This window comes from Salmo salar, chromosome ssa28, assembly GCF_905237065.1.
Source record: "Salmo salar chromosome ssa28, Ssal_v3.1, whole genome shotgun sequence".
Lineage (NCBI taxonomy): Eukaryota > Metazoa > Chordata > Actinopteri > Salmoniformes > Salmonidae > Salmo > Salmo salar.
This window is the reverse complement of record NC_059469.1, coordinates 19,319,724-19,334,933: the sequence shown is the minus strand read 5'-3', so window position 1 is coordinate 19,334,933 and position 15,210 is coordinate 19,319,724. Positions and strand designations below refer to the sequence as shown.

General features: G+C 45.6%; 1 protein-coding gene across 4 annotated transcripts in view; it reads left to right on the top strand.

The window, feature by feature from the left end:
* The window catches only part of tanc2b (tetratricopeptide repeat, ankyrin repeat and coiled-coil containing 2b), a 253,028-nt gene that overhangs the window by 84,929 nt on the left and 152,889 nt on the right, over nt 1-15,210 (top strand). The window contains exon 1 of one of the 4 annotated variants that reach the window (XM_014179856.2): nt 9,064-9,341. The exons of the other annotated variants lie outside the window; for them this stretch is intronic. The gene's annotated coding sequence lies outside the window, so the exon portion shown is untranslated. Of the gene's footprint in view, nt 1-9,063; nt 9,342-15,210 lie in introns of those variants that run through there. 4 annotated transcript variants of the gene reach the window in all.

The window sequence follows — 15,210 nt, the reverse complement described above, 5'->3', positions numbered from 1 at the left end:
CCCTTCCTGTATTAACAAAGTCATACAAATGAATGGTGGAATTAAAGTAGAGTCACCACAGAGACCTTGGTGATGTTGGATACAGTGAGAGGATACAAGAGGATCAGCCACACCACACGTAGGGTTATCAGGTTTATCCTTAAAACCCCATTAAATCCTCTGTTTTCTAGATTAGCTTTGAAATATGTTTTATCCTCTAATGAAGGATAATACTGTCACAGGTGTCGAAATGAGTAGACCAAGGTGCAGCGTGGAATATGTTCATCTTGTCGTTTAATGCAAAAATGAACACTTAACAAATGAAACAAAAATGACAGCCGACAGTTCCGTCAGGTACTTACAACTAAACAGAAAACAACTACCCACAAAACCCAAAGGAAAAACAGGCTGCCTAAGTATGGTTCCCAATCAGAGACAACGATAGACAGCTGCCTCTGGTTAGGAACCATACTCGGCTCAACACAAAGAAATACAAAAACTTAGAATGCCCACCCCACACCCTGACCTAACCACATAGAGAAACAAACCCTCTCTCTCATGTCAGGGCGTGACAGTACCCCCCGCCCCCAAAGGTGCTGACTCCCGGCCGCAAAACTTGAACCTATAGGGGAGGGTCCGGGTGGGCATCTATACTTGGTGGCGGCTGTGGTTCGGGGCGTAGCCCCCACACCGCCCGCTGATCCCCCCGCTTCTGTGTCGCCGGAGGAACCTGACCGTGGACCAGCGCTGGAGGCTCTGAACAGCTGACCGCCTCTGAAGACTCTGGGCTGCAGACCGCCGTTGAAGACTCGGGGCTGCAGACCGCCGTTGAAGACTCGGGGCTGCAGACCGCCGTTGAAGACTCGGGGCTGCAGACCGCCGTTGAAGACTCGGGGCTGGAGAGCGTCGCTGGGGGTCCCGGACTGGAGAGCGTCGCTGGGGGCCCCAGACTGGAGAGCGTCGCTGGGGGCCCCAGACTGGAGAGCGTCGCTGGGGGCCCCGGACTGGAGAGCGTCGCTGGGGGCCCCGGGCTGGAGAGCGTCGCTGGGGGCTCCGGGCTGAGGAGCGTCGCTGGGGGCTCCGGGCTGAGGAGCGTCGCTGTAGGCTTACTGGAGGTCTGGCACTTGGGGCTGGCACAACCCGTCCTGGCTCGATGTTGACTTTAGCCCGGCAAGGGCGGAGCGCTGGTACAGGACGAACTGGGCTGTGCTGGTGAATGAGGGGTACCGTGCGTAGAGCAGGCGCAGGATAACCTGGGCCGAAGAGACGCACTGGAGGCCAGATACGTTGAGCCGGTGCACTTCTCCCTGGCTGCCGGCCAACTCTAGCTCGGCAACCGTGAGGAGCTTGCACCGAGCGCACAGGGCTGTGAGTCCGCACTGGCGACACAGTGCGTATCACCGCATAACACGGTGATTGCTCGGTCACTCGCTCCCCACGGTAAGCACGGGGAGATGGCTCAGGTCTTAAACCCGCCTTAGCCAATCTCCCCGTGTGCCCCCCCCCAAAATATTTTTGCCGCTGCCTCTCGGGCTTCCGTTGTTGCTTTCTTGCCTGTTCCTCCCAGTATCGCCGTTCCGATTTCGCTGCCTCGATCTCCCATTGCGGACGGCGATACTCCCCAGGCCTTGTCCAGGGTCCTGCCCCATCCAGGATCTCCTCCCAGGTCCAGTCATCCTGCCCATGCTGCTTGGTCTTCTTGTGGTGGGTAGTTCTGTCACAGGTGTCGAAATGAGTAGACCAAGGTGCAGCGTGAAATATGTTCATCTTGTCGTTTAATGCAAAAATGAACACTTTACAAATGAAACAAAAATGACAGCCGACAGTTCCGTCAGGTACTTACAACTAAACGGAAAACAACTACCCACAAAACCCAAAGGAAAAACAGGCTGCCAAAGTATGGTTCCCAATCAGAGACAACGATAGACAGCTGCCTCTGGTTAGGAACCATACTCGGCTCAACACAAAGAAATACAAAAACATAGAATGCCCACCCCACACCCTGACCTAACCACATAGAGAAACAAACCCTCTCTCTCATGTCAGGGCGTGACAAATACATTAAGCAGGGCTCACTTGAAAAAGAGACCTGGTTCTCAATGTGACTTCCCTGGGTAAATAAAGGTGAAATAACATGAAGACGTTCTCTGTGCAGCATAAAGACAATAAGACAATTGGTTGAATCATACACAGTGCTGTTGTGCGCTTCTCCAATTGCAGTGTTGTTGTAAAGTCCAGAAACAGCCCTATGACACAAGGAGCATTGTGTTCCACTCCCTAGCTGATCCTATGATTTTGGTTTGAAAAGACCCAGCAGCATTAGATAATCAGTCTTTCAAACACTGGCCTCTCCATGAACACTTATATTATTGTTAGTAAGCAGATCTTGTATAAAGAATATTCAGTGTCCAAATGGCAAACTATTCCCTTTATAGTGCACTGCTTTTGGCCAATGCTCATGGTCAAAAGTAGTACACTTTAAACAGAATAGGGTGTCATTTGGGACTCAGACATGCCCTACAGTAGTTCTCCTATCATGTTTCTTTCATCTAATGGCCATAAACATGTACATTAAACTGGTATGTAAACAGCATCTGTACTCTGTAGCTAATGAATTAGAAACTATGGCTTGTATCCCAAATGGCATATAGGGTTCCATTTGGGATGCAGACAGTATCTGTAGCCAGTGTCTGTAGCCAGTGAAGGGGAAACTAAGTAATGAGTCAATATGGTGCAGCACAGCTGTGGAAAGGGAAACACTGACATTTGTAACTAAGGACGACAGCAATGCCTTGTCTGTCTAATGTACTGGATCTTCTCCTACAGTAGGTTGGGCTAAAGCATGTTGTTAAGGTTTATTTCAGTCCCAAATCATCCTATCCCCCATGGAGTACACTACTTTTGAACAGGCCTAGTGCACTATTTAGGGAATAGGGGTGTGAATGTTTAAACAAAGATGGGATCCTTAACGTTAAGAAAAATGGATTTTTATGCTATATTTTTTCTTTGTTTTAACAAAAAAACAAAACCATTTTTTTTAAATGCCAGTTTAAATGTTAAGAACATTTGTCCATTTGTCACATCCCTAATAGGGTGCCATTTGAGGGGCAACCTTTGTCTGCTGTTGACATTTCATCTGCATTCAGTAGTGTGAGGGGGCTGTATAGACAGAGGCAGTGAACTGCTACAGCCCTACCTAACTGAAGCTAGTCTTGTTGTTGGTCCAGGATGCACAGGGTTGTTCTGCTGTCATCAGATGAGAGAAGGAGATTAGCCATGTTTACAATGCCTTATGTCGTAGACCACTAGTTTTTGGACTTTTTTTTTTAAAGCTCTTCTCAGTATCACAATATTAACAACACAATTATTTATTATCTTCTAAAGCTAGAGTTCTATTTTGGTTTAAGTACAGCATCCACCATCAATATGCTATTGTGTGGGTGGCCCACAGGTGTAATCTAGCACTCTTGAGAGAGCAGTCAGTGACAGCAGGGTGGACTCCACCACGTAACCTCCTCATTGGTCGCCGATGACCTCATCACTGGGCACCCAAGGTGATAAAGCACAGGTGACGCTGCTGCCCTCCGAAGGTATAAAACAATCGACCCCATCTCTCTCGGTGGAAACATGCGCTTAGTGATGCCCTTATCACTAGGCACCTGTAACCTCACCTGGCCTCATCACCGGGCAATCATGTCAACAAAGCGGCTGGAAACAGAATGGCGGCTGGAAACAGAATGTCCTCTGAAGGTCAGAAACGTCAGAGGAGAGGGTGGCGAGATACAGTACCTTTGGAAAGTATTCAGACCCCTTGACTTTTTCCACATTTTGTTACGTTACAGCCTTATTCTAAAATTGCTGAGAATTGTTTAATTTAATCCATCTACACACAGTACAGAAATGCCTTATTAACATAAGTATTGGTGGAATTTACAATGTTGTTTGTGCTCCGCTGGTTGCTCTTTTCTCATGGCAACGGGCAACACATCTTGCTGTTGTGATTGCACATTATGGTTTTTCGCCTAACAGACATGGGAGTTTATCAAGGTTGAATTTGTTTTCAGATTCTTTGAGGATCTATGTGATCTGTGGGAAATGCATGTCTCTAATGAGGTCATACATTTGTCAGGATGTTAGGAAGTGCAGCTCTGTCACAGTGGTCAGGTATTCTGCTATTGTGTACTCTCTGTTGGGTCTAATTGTGTTGCTGTCCTGGGGCTCTGTGGGGTCTGTTTGTGAGCGGTGAGCGGTGTCCCCGTACTAGCTGTCAGAGGGGCCCCTTTCCAGGTTAATCTCTTTGTAGATATTTCTGTATTTCATTTTCAATAATAAATTAGCAAAAATATCTAAACATGTTTTCACTTTGTCATCATTAGGGGGTATTGTGTGTAGATGTGTGAAAGTAAAAAATATTGAATCCATTTTGAATTCGGGCTGTAACAACAAAATGTGCAATAAGCCAAGGTGTATGAATACTTTCTGAAGGTACTCTACCTCTGTTGCCCTGGCCAGCTCACCATGTGCCATCATTTAGTGACCTACTTTGAGTCAGCCATTGTTGTCTGGAATGTATCCACCCCTGTCCCCTCCACCACCTCTTTGGCGCCCCTTCACCTCTCCACCCCTCAACCCCCTTCTATGCCCCCACAACTGTCATATCCACCACCAAAACCCCTTCTGTTTGTCCCCATCAGTCAAAATGGGTCTGTTGCTTCCCACCAGTCATAATGTTACTCCCCTCCAGTCACATTGGGTCTGTTGCTCCCCACCAGCCATAATGGGTCTGTTGCTCCCCACCAGCCATAATGGGTCTGTTGCTCCCCACCAGTCATAATGTGTCTGTTGCTCCCCACCAGTCATAATGTTGCCCCCCACCAGTCATAATGGGTCTGTTGCTCCCCACCAGTCATAATGTTGCTCCCCACCAGTCATAATGTTGCCCCCCACCAGTCATAATGGGTCTGTTGCTACCCACCTGTCATAATGTGTCTGTTGCTCCCCACCAGTCATAATGTGTCTGTTGCTCCCCACCAGTCATAATGTGTCTGTTGCTCCCCACCAGTCATAATGGGTCTGTTGCTCCCCACCAGTCATAATGGGTCTGTTGCTCCCCACCAGCCATAATGTTGCTCCCCACCAGTCATAATGTGTCTGTTGCTCCCCACCAGTCATAATGTTGCTCCCCACCAGTCATAATGGGTCTGTTGCTCCCCACCAGTCATAATGTTGCTCCCCACCAGTCATAATGTTGCCCCCCACCAGTCATAATGGGTCTGTTGCTACCCACCTGTCATAATGTGTCTGTTGCTCCCCACCAGTCATAATGTGTCTGTTGCTCCCCACCAGTCATAATGTGTCTGTTGCTCCCCACCAGTCATAATGTGTCTGTTGCTCCCCACCAGTCATAATGGGTCTGTTGCTCCCCACCAGCCATAATGTTGCTCCCCACCAGTCATAATGTGTCTGTTGCTCCCCACCAGTCATAATGTTGCTCCCCACCAGTCATAATGGGTCTGTTGCTCCCCGCCAGTCATAATGTTGCTCCCCACCAGTCATAATGTTGCTCCCCGCCAGTCATAATGTTGCTCCCCGCCAGTCATAATGTTGCTCCCCACCAGTCATAATGTTGCTCCCCACCAGTCATAATGTTGCTCCCCACCAGTCATAATGGGTCTTTTACTCCCCACCAGCCATAATGGGTCTGTTGCTCCCCACCAGCCATAATGTTGCTCCCCACCAGTCATAATGGGTCTGTTGCTCCTCACCAGCCATAATGTTGCTCCCCACCAGTCATAATGGGTATGTTGCCCCCCACCAGTCATAATGTTGCCCCCCACCAGTCATAATGGGTCTGTTACTCCCCACCAGTCCCAATGTTGCTCCCCACCAGTCATAATGTTGCTCCCCACCAGTCATAATGTTTCTCCCCACCAGCCATAATGGGTCTTGAAGTTGTTGCTCCCCACCAGTCATAATGGGTCTGTTGCTCCCCACCAGCCATAATGTTGCCCCCCACCAGTCATAATGGGTCTGACATCCCAATGTTGCTCCTCACCAGCCATAATGTTGCTCCTCACCAGTAATAATGGGTATGTTGCCCCCCACCAGTCATAATGGGTCTGTTTCCCCCACCAGTCATAATGGGTCTGTTGATCCCCACCAGTCACAATGTTGCCCCCCACCAGTCATAATGTTGCTCCCCACCAGTCATAATGTCTGTTGCTCCCCACCAGTCATAATGGGTCTGTTGCTCCCCACCAGTCATAATGTTGCTCCCCCTCCAGTAATAATGGGTCTGTTGCTCCCCACCAGTCATAATGTTGCCAGTATATGTTGCTCCCCACCAGTCAAAATATTGCTCCCCACCAGTCATAATGGGTCTGTTGCTCCCCACCAGCCATAATGGGTCTGTTGCTCCCCACCAGTCATAATGGGTATGTTGCTCCCCACCAGTCAAAATATTGCCCCCCACCAGTCATAATGGGTATGTTGCTCCCCACCAGTCATTATGTCTGTTGCTCCTCACCAGTCATAATGGGTATGTTGCTCCCCACCAGTATAATGTTGCCCCCCACCAGTCATAATGGGTCTGTTGCTCCCCACCAGTCCCAATGTTGCTCCCCACCAGTCATAATGTTGCTCCCCACCAGTCATAATGTTTCTCCCCACCAGCCATAATGGGTCTTTTGCTCCCCACCAGCCATAATGTTGCTCCCCACCAGTCATAATGGGTCTGTTGCTCCCCACCAGCCATAATGGGTATTTTGCTCCCCACCAGTCATAATGTCTGTACTCCCCACCAGTCCCAATGTTGCCCCCCACCAGTCATAATGTTGCCCCCCACCAGTCATAATGTTGCTCCCCTCCAGTAATAATGGGTCTGTTGCTCCCCACCTGTCATAATGGGTATGTTGCTCCCCACCAGTCAAAATATTGCCTCCCACCAGTCATAATAGGTCTGTTGCTCCCCACCAGTCATTATGGGTCTGTTGCTCCCCACCAGTCATAATGGGTATGTTGCTCCCCACCAGTCAAAATATTGCCTCCCACCAGTCATAATAGGTATTTTGCTCCCCACCAGTCATTATGGGTCTGTTGCTCCCCACCAGTCATTATGGGTCTGTTGCTCCCCACCAGTCATAATGGGTCTGTTGCTCCCCACCAGTCATAATCGGTATGTTGCTTTCCACCAGCCATAATGTTGCTCCCCACCAGTCATAATGGGTCTGTTTCTCCCCACCAGCCATAATGGGTATTTTGCTCCCCACCAGCCATAATGTTGCTCCCCACCAGTCATGTTGCCCCCCACCAGTCATAATGTTGCCCCCCACCAGTCATAATGTTGCTCCCCACCAGTCATAATGTTGCTCCCCACCAGTCATAATGTTGCCCCCCACCAGTCATAATGTTGCTCCCCACCAGTCATAATGTTGCCCCCCACCAGTCATAATGTTGCTCCCCACAAGTCATAATGGGTCTGTTGCTCCCCACCAGTCATAATGGGTCTGTTGCTCCCCACCAGCCATAATGGGTCTGTTGCTCTCCACCTATAATGTTATTTTTCATGTTCCTTCAAGTTTCATGGTCCTTCGAGACCGATAGGAAACACTCATCGTGGTAACAAAGATGGACTATAACAAAGGGTCTGTTCAGTTGTCCGAATGGAACGTTCTCGTTCCTGCAGTACAGTGGGCAGTCAGTGCGTGGGTAAAACAGCTCTGGTCTAACCTCTTCCTATGCTCTCTCCTCTTCTCTCTATCACTCCAGAAGAACATCTATCTCCTCCCCTCTTTACTCCCCTCCTCTCTTCTCTCTCTATCACTCCAGAACAACAAACAAAACAATGCCATCTCTCCTCCCCTCTTGTCATCTCTCCCTCTCTCTCTCCAGTGTCTCTACCAAATGCACAGTGGAAATGTGAAACCTATTATTGTGTTGGCAGTTAGCGTGTCACCTCGTGTTGCATTCTGCGTTGTGTTCTGCCCTTATTTCATGTGCCATGTTGACATATTGATTAGAGGCCTTCATAGCCTTCAGGTGTTCATAGCCTGATGTTTGAACGTGTGTGTGAAATGGAGCAGTCAGATAGTCACAGTAGCAGGAATAACTCATTCTGACAACACCTGAGCACTGATAAGACTGCTGCTGGTTTCAGAGTCCCAGAAATAGATCCTGATCCACCAACAGACCAATAATGATGACGTCTGGGTGATGATTGGTTGGTTGGTTTGTTATTTTATGAATTTCTTATTCTATTCAATATGCATGAGTTTATCCTCTTTTGAGATAAGTTCTGAAACCCACATAAAATACTGTGGCTCCTTCCTTTTTTTTTGTATGTTTATATCTGAGTGCCCTAAGATAGAAAGTGCAATAAGAGAAGAGTAGCTAGGGAGGTCTCTCCCAGGAGAAAGTATACACCGTAGGAAAAACTAGCTGATTTGGTGCAGAGGGGTTGCTTGTTCATATGATGGGCAGACATTTTAGGACACTACACACATGTAGACCTATGCACAGGCACCTTTCTTTCAGAATAGTTGTGTTAATAATGAGAATGAATTACAGCACACATACTGTATATCGCTTGGTTGTCTTTGTCCATACATATTCAGCACCTTTCTTTCAGAATAGTTGTGTCAATAATGAGAATGAATTACAGCACACATACACATATCGCTTGGTTGTCTTTGTCCATACATATTCAGCACCTTTCTTTCAGAATAGTTGTGTCAATAATGAGAATGAATTACAGCACACATACACATATCGCTTGGTTGTCTTTGTATTTCTAAATGATTATTAATCTGTTATTTTTCAAAGAATTTACTAATAAAAATGTTGGATCTAGAATGAGGATCTGTTTAGCAAGGATATTGGTACCGAAAGGGTTAAGGAGGTCTGCCCTGACTCAGAGAGCTGGAGGCAGGATGAGAGGGAGTTATTGCTGCTAGCAGAGAGCAGAATGAGAAAGGGGGAGGAGGGAGAGAGTGCCTGTCTGCCGGTGAGTGTGTGTGTATATGCACGCGACGCGCCCCAATGTGTGTGTGTGTACATGTGCACAGCACGCCTCTCTCTGTGTGTGTGTGTGTGTGTGTGTGTGTGTGTGTGCTGACACCTGGTGCTTTCTTTCCTCGCTGCTTGCTCAAACTGAGGAGAGCTCTCGCCTTGTCTGGGCCACGCTTTACCTCTCCTGCTCTCTTTCCCTCTTTTCCCTACCTCTTTTTCACCCCTCTCTTTTTTCTACCCCTTCAGCATTCTTTCCTCCTCAGTCTCCCTCTCTCTTTCCTTTGTTTTGGATCTTCCTTACTATGGTGCAGGATTATTTAATTGCCTGGGAAGCCAAGATGTTGGGACTGACAAAGGTGAGCTGGATACAGGGAACTCTGAGAGTCTGGGTGGAGAATAGGGGAGGGAATGGACTGTTTTATTTATATTAATAGAAATGGTCTTTTCAGTAGCCTGTTTTTTGTCAGTGTTTTGGACCTGTTTAGCAGATGTCTGTTTCCCTCTGTTCTCTGTTGCTGTGGCTCTGTGGTTGTTCCTGTTGTGTCACCTTGGCCCAGGTATGGGGCCTTCACACCAATCAGGTTCTGAGTCACGCCAGTTCCCACCGCGTAGCAGTGTGTGTGAGGGGGGGTGGGGGGTCTCAGCTCTGTTCTTGTGTGTTTACTGATTTTCTTCATAATAACGCAGGTTGTACATGCATACTGAATGCTCATATCCCTCGTTGTTGATTGAGGGATCCTAACGTTATATTGTTGTGCTTCTATCTATGGGAGATGCATCATTGAGCAGCACCCATACTTCTCCCCCAGGATCTAGTGTTACCATGGCCATCTCTCACCCACTTTGACCATCTATGCTGTCTCTCTCAATCGCTCTCTCGCTCTTTCTTACACTATCTCACACCCTCTCTCTCTCTCCATCTCTCACCCACCCACTCAGCTCACCCTGGGATATTTCTGGAGAAGAAAAGAAGAAATATGAGAGGAGAGAGGGAAGAGAGGAAGATATAACAGGAGAGCAGGGAGCTAAATGTTCTAGCCTTTCGTGGGCTAATGAGGGTCCTCGCAACTCCATCTTTCTCCCCCCCCCTCCCCGTCATCCCCCTCTGTCTATCCATCTACGCAGGTCCTATACCTTGTCTGTCAGCCACCTCCCTGTCTCCCCATCCCCCTCTCATCTCAAGTCTCCTCTCTCGCTCCCCAATCTTTCCTCATATTGCTGTCTCCTCCACACCCATCTTTCCAATCTGTATTCTCTTCTCGATTCTTTTCTCATCCTCCCTAGAGTCTACCTTCACGTCATGCACACCCCCCCCCACACACACACCACACCCTCCAGCTACAGATTGTGAAAGCCTGCCAGGTCTAGACAAGCATATACTTGTGAACTGAGCAATGTAAAATATTGTCCCTTTAAATGTTGATGCTGTGGGACTTTGCCCCCCCACCGTCTCTCCCCCCACGTCTGCAGTCGCAGTAGCATCTTGTTGATTTTGCCAGTCGAGGAACTCTCTTTCATGTTACCTCTTGATGTGAATGGGCTCATTGGCTGTGGAGCGCTGTGAGGTTTAAATAGGAGGAAGTGCCCTTGCTGTGTGTGCAGGTATATTATTATTGAAAACTGAGGGTAGCAAAGTACATGCTGTGTAAATAAGTAGCTGCCAGAATTCTGAATACATGGGCATCAGCATTGTTCTTTATTTCACCTTACCTTAAATAGGGTCACAGGAAACAGTGACACAGTTATTATGAAGTTATTTACATATTATTAACTCAATGAGCGTGTACATGTGTTTGTATGTGTGTGTATGCTATTACACTGTAACAGAACTGTAATTTATACAGTAATTTTGGCTATCTTCAGTGAAATAGTGTGAAAGCATTATACTGCAGAATACTGTAAATTATGGTGCATTGTGGGAAAATGTTGTTGGTAGTGTCACGCCCTGACCATAGAGTTCCTTTTTATGTCTCTATTTTGGTTTGGTCAGGGCGTGAGTTGGGTTGGGCATTCTATGTTCCCTATTTATGTTTTGTATTTCTTTGGTTTTTGGCCTGGTATGGTTCTCAATCAGGGACAGCTGTCTATCGTTGTCTCTGATTGGGAGCCATACTTTGGTAGCCCTTTTTCCACCTGTCTTTTGTGGAAGTTGTCTTTGCGTTGCATGTGTTTGCACGCATAGCTTTTTGTTCGTTGTATTGTTTATTGTTTTGCTGGTTCACGTTTAAAATAAAGTAAGATGAACCCAACTCACGCTGCGCCTTGGTCTACCTTTAACGACGGACGTTACAGGTAGGGAAATAATTGCTGTATTTGAAATGGTAGTGTAATTCCACCCAACATAATACAGTACCATACAATATTTTTGGAGTGCCAAAAACCTTTTGACCACAAGTGGGTACATGGTATGGTAGCCAATTTATGATTTTGCCTACATTTGAAGTATGAGACATTTATTGAATTACTTCATGTTTCATTATTTGTTTCAGTTGTTTCATGATGTTTCGTGTTGTCTCATTGTTTGTTGTCTCATGCTTTTTTGTTATTGGATACTGTCTCTTTAAGAGATCATGCAGCAGCTCATGTCCACTTTATTTGGGCTTGTGGGTTTTGTTTTACATTCTAGAATGCTAGTTGTAATTGACACTTTTTGTCAATTGTAGTTTTGCTGTCGAGTCATACGGTGTTCTCATTTTTGTTATCCCTGTATAAATAATTGTACTTACCTGAAGATACTTAGCTTTAATTGAGTTACTTACAGTACCTGAGTAAGTGACACACGTCTACCATTTTCCATGGTCGAAATAACACTCTGAAATTGTGAAAATGATGATAATGCCCTTTTGGTGTAAGAGCTGTTTGAAAAAAAATTAAATGCCTGAAATTTCAGCCTGTTCAGATGGGATGTAGTTTTTTGCCCAGATCATGACATTACAATCTGATCTGATTATTCTGACCAATTAATTACTAGTAATCTTTTATTTGCGTACAGTGCCTTCAGAAAGTATTCATACCCCTTGACTTATTACACAGGTTGATTAAATATTGTTTTATTCTTACTCATCTACACACAATACCACATATTGACAAAGTGAAAACATGTTTGCAAATTTATTGAAAATGAAATACCTAAATATCTCATTTTTATAAGTATTCACACTCCTGAGTAAATACATGTTAGAATCACCTTTGATTGCAGCTGGTCTTTATGGTTAAGAGCTTCGCACACCTGGACACATTCAACGTTTAAAAACTATTCAAGCTCTGTCAAGTTGGTTTTTTGATCATTGCTAGACAGGTATGTTCAAGTGTTGCTATAGATTTTCAAGCTGATTTAAGTCAAAACTGTAACTAGTCCACTCAGGAACATTCAATGTCGTCTTGGTAATTAACTCCAGTGTATATTTGGCCTTGTGTTTTAGGTTATTGTCATGCTGAAAGGTGAATTCGTCTCCCAGTGTCTGTTGGAAAGCAGACTGAACCAGGTTTTCCTCTAAGATTTTGCCTGTGCTTAGCTCTATTCCGTTTCTTTTTATCCTAAAAAACTCCCTACTGTAGTCCTGGCTGAGAACAAGCATACCCATAACATGATGCAGCCACCACCATGTTTGAAAATATGAAGAGGTGTTGGATTTGCCCTAAACATAACGCTTTGATTTCAGGATATAAATGTAATTTCTTTGCCACATTTTCTGCAGTTTTACTGCATGCATGTTTTGTAATATTTTTATTTTGCACAGGCTTCCTTCTTTTCACTCTGTCATTCCTATCACAGCCATTAAACTCTGTAACTGTTTTAAAGTCACCATCGGCCTCATGGTGAAATCCCTGATTGGTTTCCTTCCTCTCGGGCAAAGTTAAGATGGACGCCTATAGCTCTGTAGTGACTGGGTGTATTGATACACCATCCAAAGTGTAATTAATAACTTCACCATGTTCAAAGTGTCAGCTGTACTAAATGTCAGCCTTTTTTTACCCATCTATCAATAGGTGCCCTTCTTTGTGAGGCATTGGAAAACCTCCCTGGTCTTTGTGGTTGAATCTGTATTTGAAATTCGATGCTCGACTGAAGGACCTTACAGATACAGTGCCTTCGGAAAGTATTCAGACCCCTTCACCTTTTCCACATTTTGTTACGTTACAGCCTTATTATAAAATGTATTAAATCTACATCAATCTACTTGCAATAACCCATAATGACAAAGAGAAAACAGCTTTCAATTTTTTGCAAATGTATTAAAAATAAAAAACAGAAATACCTTATTTACATAAGGATTCAAACCCTTTACTATGAGACTCAAAATTGACCTCAGGTGCATCTGGTTTCCATTGATCATCCTTCAGATGTTTCTACAACTTGATTGGAGTCCACCTGTGGTAAATTCAATTGATTGGACATGATTTGGAAAGGCACACACCTGTCTATGTAAGGTCCCACAGTTAAAAGTGCATGTCTGAACAAAAACCAAGCCATGAGGTCGAAGGATTTGTCCGTAGAGCTCTGAGACAGGATTGTGTCGTGGCAAAGTTCTGGGGAAGGGCACCAAAACTTTTCTGCAGCATTGAAGGTCCCCAAGAACAGAGTGGCCATCATTTTTAAAAGGAAGACGTTTGGAACCACCTAGACTCTTACTAGAGCTGGCCGCCCGGCCAAACTGAGCAAACGTGGTAGAAGGGCCTTGGTCAGGAAGGTGACCAAGAACCCGATCGTCACTCTGACAGAACTCCAGAGTTCCTCTGTGGAGATGGGAGGACCTTCCAGAAGTACAACCATCTCTGCAGCACTCCACCAATCAGGCCTTTATGGTAGAGTGGCCAGACTGAAGCCACTCCTCAGTAAAAGGCACATGACAGCCCACTTTGAGTTTGCCAAAAGGCACCTAAAGGACTCTGACCATGAGAAACAAGATTCTTTGGTCTGATGAAACCAAGATTGAACTCTTTGTCCTGAATTCCAAGCATCACGTCTGGAGGAAACCTGGCACCATCCCTAGGGTGAAGCATGGTGGTGGCAGCATCATGCTGTGAAGAGGTTTTTCAGTGGCAGGGACTGGGAGACTAGTCAGGATCGAGGCAAAGATGAATGGAGCAAAGTACAGAGAGATCCTTGGTGAAAACCTGCTCCAGATTACTCAGGACCTCATTCTGGGGCGAAGGTTCACCTTCCAACAGGACAACAATCCTAAGCACACAGCCAAGACGATGCAGGAGTGGCTTCGGGACAAGTCTCGGGACAAGTATTATTATTTGACCCTGCTGGTCATCTATGAACATTTGAACATCTTGGCCATGTTCTGTTATAATCTCCACACGGCACAGCCAGAAGAGGACTGGCTGTGCCGGTTCCTCTCTAGGTTTCTTCCTAGGTTCTGGCCTTTCTAGGGAGTTTTTCCTAGCCACTGTGCATCTACACTTGCATTGCTTGCTGTTTGGGGTTTTAGGCTGGGTTTCTGTACAGCACTTTGAGATATCAGCAGATGTAAGAAGGGCTTTATAAATACATTTGATTTGATTTGAAGTCTCTGAATGTCGTTGAGTGGCCCAGCCAGAGCCTGGACATGAACCCGATCTAATATCTCTGGAGAGACCTGAAAACAGCTGTGCAGCAATGCTCCCCATCCAACCTGACAGAGCTTAAGAAGATCTGCAGAGAAGAATGGGAGAAACTCCCCAAATACAGATGTGCCAAGCTTGTAGCGTCATACCCAAGAAGACGCGAGGCTGTAATCGCTGCCAAAGGTGCTTCAACAAAGTACTGAGTAAAGGGTCTGAATACTTTCGTTTTTTATTTGTAATACATTTGCAAACGTTTCTAAAAACCTGTTTATGCTTTGTTATTATGGGGTATTGTGTGTAGATTGATGAGGGAAAAAAAATACAATTTAATCAATTTTAGAATAAGGCTGTGATGTAACAAAATGTGGAAAAAATCATCAAGGGGTCTGAATACTTTCCGAAGGCCCTGTATCTGAAAGGTCCTAATTGTATGTGTGGGGTACAGAGAGGAGGTAATCCTCATTTAAAAAAAAATCATGTTTAAGACTATTATTGCACACAGAGTGAGTCCATTCAACTTATTTTGTGACTTGTGAAGCAAATCTTTACTCCTGAACTTATTTAGGCTTGCCATAAAAAAAGGTGTTGAATACTAAGCTTTTCATTTTTAATTAATCTGTAATAAAAACATAATTCCACTTTGACATTAAGGGTTATTGTGTGTAGGCC